This window comes from Lathyrus oleraceus, chromosome 7 (assembly GCF_024323335.1).
Source record: "Lathyrus oleraceus cultivar Zhongwan6 chromosome 7, CAAS_Psat_ZW6_1.0, whole genome shotgun sequence".
Lineage (NCBI taxonomy): Eukaryota > Viridiplantae > Streptophyta > Magnoliopsida > Fabales > Fabaceae > Lathyrus > Lathyrus oleraceus.
The window spans coordinates 252,121,766-252,131,001 of record NC_066585.1 but is presented as its reverse complement, the minus strand read 5'-3'; the positions used below and the strand labels follow the sequence as shown (position 1 = coordinate 252,131,001).

The following is a 9,236-nucleotide window of genomic DNA, read 5'->3' as shown; positions in this document are numbered from 1 at the left end:
CAAAGTGAGGGTTTGATATGGGGGATCAAAGCTGGCGCGAATGTGTGTGAAATCACTTTCCAAATTTGGCAAAATGGTGATACATGGGTGCATGGGCGTGTACAGGTCCATGAGATCATTGCAATAAGTCCAAAAATGAATGTTAGATAGTCTGAATTGAGCTTGGATTGCAAGGCAAGTGTGCATTTGAATTTGAAGTTTGATCCTTGCCAAGTGATGTCACCATGTTCATGCCATGCGCAGCCTATGCATTCTTTGTCCAAAATGAATGAATTTGAGCTCTTTGGAAAGGTGAGATCAAGAGGAACAACTTTCATGTTCAACACTTTTTCATTTGGATCTTGGAACTTGGAGAAATTTGAGGTGGAAGTTTGGAAATTTTTGACATATCAAGTTTTTTCTAAGTGTCAAGCCATATGTCTCAATATTCCACCTTGCTTAACTTTTTATATAAGGTTAAAATGAAAAAAGTGTATTCATCAAAGTTGTAGCTCTCTCAAATAACTTAAAAATGGTCACAAATTTCATGTCATTTGAATTGAAAATTATAGAGTCATGCATTTTTGAAGTTTGGAAAAATCACTTGATCAATGGTATAGGTCAAAAGTGACCTATAATGTGACCTCATGTCACATGCTCAAAAAAGTTGAATTAGCTCCCACTCCAAACTTAAATGTTGAAGTAGACACATTGAATTCGATTTTTCACCTTGGTCATCTTTCATCTCATAAAAATTGAGCAAGTTATGGCCTTGGGAAGTTGACTTTCAAATTAGGGTTTAGACAAAATGACCTATAATGTTTCAACATAGAAAATGATTTTACAAGCAAAACTAGCTCTAGGTCTCAACATGAAAGTTGTGTGGAATGTCATCTAGAGTAAGTTTTCTATTGGAATCATTTTCATATGGTTAAAATTGTAGGAGATAAAGTCTAGGGAGACCCAATTTTGATCAGATGAATTCATCTCGCCAACCACCATCAACCCACTTGCTAACATCCAATTATCTTGACTTTCTTGGCTCATGGTAGATCATATATGCTTAAGATGATGAAATTTGAAGAGTCCCTTGATAAATTTGATCAATTGGTGAGATAGCTTGTTGGAGAAGTTACTCAAAATACCTAGTCAAACTAGGGTTTCCAAGGCAAATCACCCTCAAACTCTTGAAGAAAACTTGATCAATATAACATGTAGAGAACATTGGGACTCATATATGATGTTCATGACCATTCTTAAATCAATTCTTGGTTGTGCTCTTTGTTCATGAGGGTCTCAAACCCTAGATGTGAACTTGATGAATCAATGGAATCATGCCCTTCCTACAAAAGAGTTATACAAATACAAAGACATTTTTTGGTATTTTGGTTAGTGAAATGATAAAATACAAGTATGATATAATCACAAAGTACTTGGTGATCCCTCCCAAAACAAACCCAATGAAAGATGGGTAAGGAGGATTCCAAGATATGATCCTAATGCTAATGTTTATGTTGAAATTGCATGAGGGATCTTAGGGTCAAAACTAGGGTCTTACAGCTGCCCCTATTTAAGGACATTCTAATTGAGGAGGCAAAGTATAAAATCTTCACGTCGACTCAGTAAAATGAGCTTAAATAACAACATATAGAAACAAATTTTGGTCCCTAAGATACCTCATGATGCAAATGATATGAATGCAAAAGTTAATGCTCTATGGGGAAATATTGCCACAAAGGAAAAACAAATTAGAGAGACCGAAAATCCGCAGGAGCACAATGCGTTCCGTAAGGAAAACTCACTAGGGAGACAAAGACTCTATGGGGGGGGGGGGGAAGAGTTATGTATAGGTCAGGCTACAACTTAAAACTACTGGGGGACTCCAGGAAATCCATATAAAATGGAAAGACTCATCCAGGGAAACTAGACATCTGTAGGGGATACTAGTAAGTCAAGATAAAACTGAAATACTTGACTCATGCAGGGGAACAACAATTTCACTAAGGAAATACACACTCAACTCAAACGGGGAAGATAAACTTCAACACAGTTGGAGCAAAAATTTATTACCTACTACCTGTTACTGGGAAAGGAGATAATAAAGATCTGACAGAGAGAACATCTGCCATCGGTTAGGATGGACATATCAAGGATGTCTCGCTGAGGACTACCAGGGGGGAGTATTCATTACCGGTTACTGGGTAAGAATAACCTTGCTGGGAAAAACTGCAGAAAATAGGATTTACAACTACCATTTACTGGGCAGAAGACCAAAGGTGAGCATATCCGTAATCGGTTAGGATGAACATATCAAGGATAAACTCGACAAGGAAGAAAATCAGTCACCGGTTAAGATGAACATATCAAGGATAGACTTTCCTAGAAATGTCAAGGAGGATACCCGTCATCGGTTAGGATGAACATATCAAGGATATACCAACTGAACAAAAAGGGTAGCAAATACATTTATCGGAAGCGGGATAGAAAACCGTCGAAGAGAGTATCCGTCATCGGTTAGGATGAACATATCAAGGATTAACTCTGTGAGGGGTCAAAGTAGGATTTACAACTACCGGTTAATGGGTAGAAAACCAATCAAAGAGAAAATCCCTCACCGGTTAAGTTGAACATGTCAAGGATTGACTCTGAAAAGGGGAGCAAAAATAGGGATTATATCTATCAGTTACTGGATAGAATACCAAAGAAGAGAAAATCAGTCACCGGTTAGGATGAACATATCAAGGATTAACTCCGCACAGGGAAAAAATAGGATTTACAACTACCAGTTACTGGGTAGAAAACCACAAGGAGAAGAAAACCCGTCATCGGTTAAGATGAACATATCAAGGATTAACTCTCTGATGAACAAAAAAGGGATTACAACTACCTTTTTACTGGGTAGAATACCATAAATGAGAATATCCATCACTATTTAAAGTGAACATATCAAGGATAGACTCAGGCAGGGGAAAGAAAGATATCCGTCACCGGTTAGGATGAACATATCAAGGCTATACTTCCTGGGGACTCTATTGAGGAGAAAAAAAGGTACTTCTGTTGGGTCCTGGGCAAGAAGTAAAAAACTGCAGACTAAGAAGAATATTACTAGTTACTGGGTAATAGACTCTCGGTGGACCAGATCATCTATCTACGTAAGAGCTAGAAAGAAAACGGTCAATCAAGACTCAACCCAATGAGGACATAACTCAAGGGGAGTAATTCCATCCAGAAAATCTACTGGAGAGGAAAATGAAATAACAACCATCCACGAGGAAATAAACTCAGTGGGGAAATGGAGAAAGGTTAAAGTCTTTCTGCTTAAGGGGCTGACACTCTACAATTGAAGGAGGACAAACACCATATTTGGTATGGGGATAAAATACCTCCATAATAGAGAATAAGAAGCTCAAACAAATCAAATATGAAGATGCGAGATATGAAATTATGAAATTATATGAATGTATATGTATATATGATGGTCATGCTGACAAAACGATCACAAAGGATACAGAGGTATCGCAAAGAATTTGAACCACCGGTACAATCCTCGGTCAATCCACAAAATATGGAGACAACTGCTGGAGAACAAAGAGATAAACATCCCAAAGGTTCAAACCTAACTAGGGAAGGAGGAAATCTGCTGAGGATAGAACATCCAATTTGTGGGGAATTTTAGGTCAACACCATGAAAATGGGAGACAACCCTATAGAGAAATAATCAATAACAAAAGCTGCTCAGAAACCAGGAGGAAACTCTGTCTGGGAGCAAGTTGAATAGCGATTGGTGGGGACACCAAAGCGATCCACTGGGGAAGATCAACCATCTCTGAATATGAACCCTGTTGAGGAAATACGAACTTCACTGAGGAAGGCAGAAACTCTGTCGGGGAACACAACACACTGCAGGGTATCTGAATCAACCAAATCAGTCGGGGACAAAGAAATTCCACTGAGGATCAAACACTCCACCAAGGAACTGAATCAACAATAATGTCTAGGGATACCCGAAGAGTCAACTGCTTGGGGAACCTCTGATGCTTCACACTTAAGGACTTGCTATCCATTGAATTGCTGTTGATATTCTTTTTAACTGCTTTAAAAAATTCTTGCTTTTATATATATAAAACTTGATTTTGATTTTAAAAAAAATTATTTCAAAATGATCATAATAAAATTTAAAACTATTGGCTGAAATAAATAAGAGTAGAAACAATTTGGATAAAAGCTCAACTTTATTTAATAGAATGGTAGTCTATAAATGACAAGACTCCATAGATTTTACAAAGTTGAAAATGGTAACTTACATGGAAAAGGGGTACATTGAATACAAATGATCCTTAATCCATCTACCAACTCCTGATATCCATTGTGCTCTTGACCACTATTGGGGTGAACTGATGTCAACCCTTGTACTCAAACAAGCCTTCAAAATCACTGAAGATCAGCAGAATGCAGTTACTTGCCATAATCCCTAATTTTTGCATAAGTTGCCCCAAGGTGGGGTACTCAACTTATCGGGAAATTCTTTCTGTTTTATGTCTCTAATTTTTTCCTGGATCGCCCTTTCGGGTTTTCAATCCACCGAGACGCTCATTTTTTCCTAAGCCTCCCTTCCGGGTTTTCAACTTAGCGAGCTGTTCTTTTCTTTTTTAGGAGAAGTATTTCTTGACTGCATCTGCGTTCACAGGACGAGTGAACTCTTCACCATCCATTGTTGTAAGAATCAATGCACCGCCTGAAAAGGCTCTCTTAACAACATATGGGCCTTCATAATTAGGAGTCCATTTTCCTCTGGAATCTGGCTTGAACGTCAAAATCTTCTTGAGCACAAGGTCACCTTCTCTGAACACTCGAGGTCTGACCTACTTATCAAAAGCTTTCTTCATCCTTTGTTGATATAACTGACCATGACACATGGCAGTTAATCTATTCTCTTCAATCAAATTCAACTGATCAAACCTGGTCTGACACCATTCAGCCTCAGTCAACTTGGCTTCCATGAGCACACGCAATGAAGGAATCTCAACCTCTACGGGGAGCACTGCTTCCATAATATACACAAGAGAGAAAGGGGTTTCCCCTGTTGAAGTGCGGACGGATGTACGATACCCATGCAAAGCAAATGGCAACATATCATGCCAATCCTTGTACATGACAACCATCTTCTGGACAATCTTCTTGATGTTCTTATTCACAGCTTTAACAACCCAATTCATCTTGGGTTTATAGGGAGAAGAATTATGATGTGCAATCTTGAAGTCTTTGCAAAGAGCTTCCACCATATTGTTATACAAGTTTGATCCATTATCAGTAATGATCTTACTTGGCACACCATAACGACATATGATCTGATTCTTGATAAACCTTTCAACAACTTGCTTGGTTACATTTTCATACAATGCCGCTTCAACTAAATTTGTGAAGTAGTCAATTGCCACCAAAATGAAACGATGTCCATCCGAAGCTTTGGGCTCAATCATCCCAATCATATCATTTCCCGACATGGAGAAGGGCCATGGGAAAGAGATAACATTTAAAAGTGTCGGAGGAACATGGATCTTATCAACATAAATTTGACACTTGTGGCATTTCTTCACAAATTTGTAACAGTCAGATTCCATTGTCACGCAATAGTAACCTGGTCGCAACATCTTCTTCGCCATTGCATGTCCATTGGAATGAATACCAAAGGAACCTTCATGCACTTCAATCATCAACAAGTTAGCTTCGTGTCTACCCACGATCTGAGTAAAACCATGTCAAAGTTTCTCTTGTACAGTATATCACCATTCAAGTAGAAATTACCGGCTAATCTTCTCAAAGTCTTCTTATCTTTCAAAGATGCCCCAGGCGGGTAAATCTGACTTTGGAGGAAACATTTGATGTCGTAATACCACGACTTCTTGTCTTTGATCTCTTCAACAGCAAACACATGAGCTGGCCTATCAAAACGCATCACAGATAAATTGGGAACTTCATTCCAATACTTCACCATAATCATTGATGCCAACTTTGCAAGAGCATCTGCCATTCGGTTCCCATCTCGAGGGATATGAAGAAGTTCAGCCTTTGTAAAGAAAGTTGAAATCCTCCTTGCATAATCTCTATATGGTATCAAACCGGGTTGATGTGTCTCCCATTCTCCTTTTATCTGATTCACAACCAAAAGCCGAATCACCGAAGACATCCAAATACTTGATTCTGATATTCATGGCCTCTTCAAGCCCCATAATGCAAGCTTCATATTCTGCTGATAACATGAAATAATATCACATTTTTGGACTCAATTTAATTAAATTATATTATTATTTGTTTCAATTTATTTCATATTATTCGATATTACGTGGTATTTTCCCTTCTATTTGTCTCAGGTAACTTGTTTGAAGCATAAGTGAAAAAGGAAGAAAAGGGGGTGCAAAAAGATGATGAGAAGCAAATTCCACTAAAGCCCAACCCACAATTACAAGCCAGAAGCGCTGAAGCTGTGACGACCGCCACGCATGGTGTGACGAGCGTCACGCCCAACTACTTTGTGTTACAAGCGTAACACATGGTGTGACGAACGTCACACCCCACTCCTATATTTTTGGCTTTTAACGCGTAACAGAGGCACGTTGAAGCCTATTCTTCCGCTTGACTCGTTGGAACGTGAATGTTACTTACTGAAGGCACTTTTGGAAACAGTTACAAGAGGGATTAATATAAATAGTTGCTTTTATCCAACCCTAAGGCTCTCTCTTTTCCTCCGCCGTGCAAGCATTTACAACACTACTTATTTTTACTACTTTCTATTTTTTTCAGCATTCTACCTTCCTAGCAATTTTTATTTCCTTTTCTTTTTCAGTCAATTTTCAGAGCACTTAATTAATTTTTCACACAATAGTTTCTACACCGGAAATTATTGTGTATCTTTTACTGGATCTAACCTTACGTTAGATCATAGTATTTTATTCATTTGCTTTTATTTTCCTGTCCAATTGAAGATTGCAAGAACAAATCCAACCGGTCTGTGGTGGAGTGTTCAAGATTCCTATTAATTTTTCAGGTTCTTTAATTTATTGTTTTAATTTATATATGCTCTGCACTTTTATTTATTTATACTGTCTGTCTGATATGGCTGTATGTAAGCATAATTATTGTTTAGGCTTGTACAGCATGTCTGGCTAAATAAACTTAGATATCGGTATGTAAAGTAAGCGGAATGAAGGAATCAAAACTAAGTTGGTTAAAATTTATTTAAAAATACAATCACTCTTTTTATGGTCTCAATTTACAGAATTAATTCCTAAAGTTTTTGTACGAGAGTAAAAGACATAAAGAAGTTAAAATCAACAGAACGAAAGTTTGAGCTTTTAACTGGACAGTGTAAATTGGACATTAATTCTAAATTAGGCCGAAAGCAATTTTTAGAGTTAATTAAATTCTAATCATTTTCAAAAAGTATTTTTAAAGGTTAAATGTGAGGACGAGAGTTAAGCATTTAAGTTTAATTATATAATCTAAGTCAACAGAGCGAGAGTTTGAGACAAGGGTGTTTAAACGGTTAGTATTTTCTTAAAAAGAGTTTCTATAGATTCTATTGTTTTCAAAAAGTGATTTTGGACTTAACTAATTAGTGACAGCGCACGTTAATATAAAGTCATAGTTTATTCAACAGAGCGAGAGTTTGAGAAAAGACTTTTAATCAATAGTGTCTACCGAAAAGATTTATTTTAAAACTAAGAAACCAATCAAGATTTGATTCCCTAATTACGACGAACTACATACCGATATCCGCTATATTTGATATTTAAGCTAGATCTTATTTTAGTTTTAATTTTTCCCCCTAATCCACAAAGTATCATCCGCCTTAGCTTTACGAAGTAACCTTAGAAAAACGGTATATCGATTCATAAGTCCCTGTGGGATCGATATCTTTTAAAACTACACGATAGAACTGTGCACTTGCAGTTAATACCCCATTAGACTCATAAAGTCGCGATCAAGTTTTTGGCGCCGTTGCCGGGGACTTTTATTTAGTCGATATCGTAACTCTTCCGTTACGCTGTAGAGACTAAGGCATTTTATTTCTTTCTTTCGTTGATTTGTATGCCACATACTCGCTCACAAGGCGAGCCGTTTTACTTACGAATCAACGACGTTGAACTATATCTCCGAGTCTTACGACGAATTCGGGAATATCATGTTGCAAACAATCTTCCTCCAATCAAAGTGCCCGACCTTAAAAATCTTCTTCCTTCACCGATACCCGAGATGGCAGAACCAGCTCGTGCTCTTCGAGATTACGCTGCTCCATCGCAAGATGAGCCGCATTCGAGTATTGATCCACCCGCAATCGAAGCGAACAACTTCGAACTTAAACCTTCACTGTTACAAGCAGTACAGCAGAATCAATTCTCTGGAAATCCTACCGAGGATCCAAACCTTCATTTATCCGTATTTGTCCAATACGCTGATACTGTTAAAGCTAATGGTGTCACTCCGGAGGCAATTCGACTTCGTCTTTTTCCTTTCTTGTTAAGAGATAAAGCTAGAAGATGGGTTCAGTCTCTTCCTTCCAACTCAGTCACCACATGGAATGAGTTGAAGAAAATCTTTCTTGCCCGATATTTTCCTCCAAGCAAAACAGCTATGCTGAGAGCCCAGATAAATGGATTTAAACAGAAAGATAACGAGTCTCTTTTCGAAGCATGGGAAAGATACAAAGACATGATGAGACTTTGTCCACACCATGGTTTAGAGGACTGGTTAGTAATTCATACCTTCTATAATGGTCTCTTATATAACACAAGGCTAACGATAGACGCCGCCACAGGTGGTGCGCTTATGGATAAACCTTACACCGATGCTTATCAACTTATCGAAAGCATGGCCCAAAACCACTATCAGTGGGGAAGCGACCGAACAATGGTAGAGAAACCTCAAACGAAAGGTGGCATGTACGAGATAAGTAGCCTTGATCATGTTAATGCAAAAGTGGATGCTCTGGCCCAGAAAATTGAAAGTTTAAATGTATCACCTCCAGCCACCGTGGTTGCCGTAACTCAAAATTGCGAAGTCTGTGGAATCCAAGGTCACAGTCCTGCAGATTGTCAACTCCTAACAGGAATCCAAGAAGAGCAAGTGAACTACGCTCAAGGAAATCCCTACTCGCATACCTATAACTCAAACTGGAAGAGCCATCCTAATATTTCATATAAAAGTAATAATGCTTTATACGCACCAGGTCAATCTCCCAGTCAAGCCCCAGCTATACC

The 9,236-nt window shown here is 38.2% G+C and overlaps 1 non-coding gene across 1 annotated transcript; it reads right to left on the bottom strand.

Moving 5' to 3' along the window:
* Positions 1–8,610: 8,610 nt before the first annotated feature.
* Positions 8,611–8,717, bottom strand: LOC127109777 (small nucleolar RNA R71). The gene has a single exon (XR_007797029.1). It is a non-coding gene; the product is annotated as a small nucleolar RNA R71 (small nucleolar RNA).
* Positions 8,718–9,236: the final 519 nt, after the last annotated feature.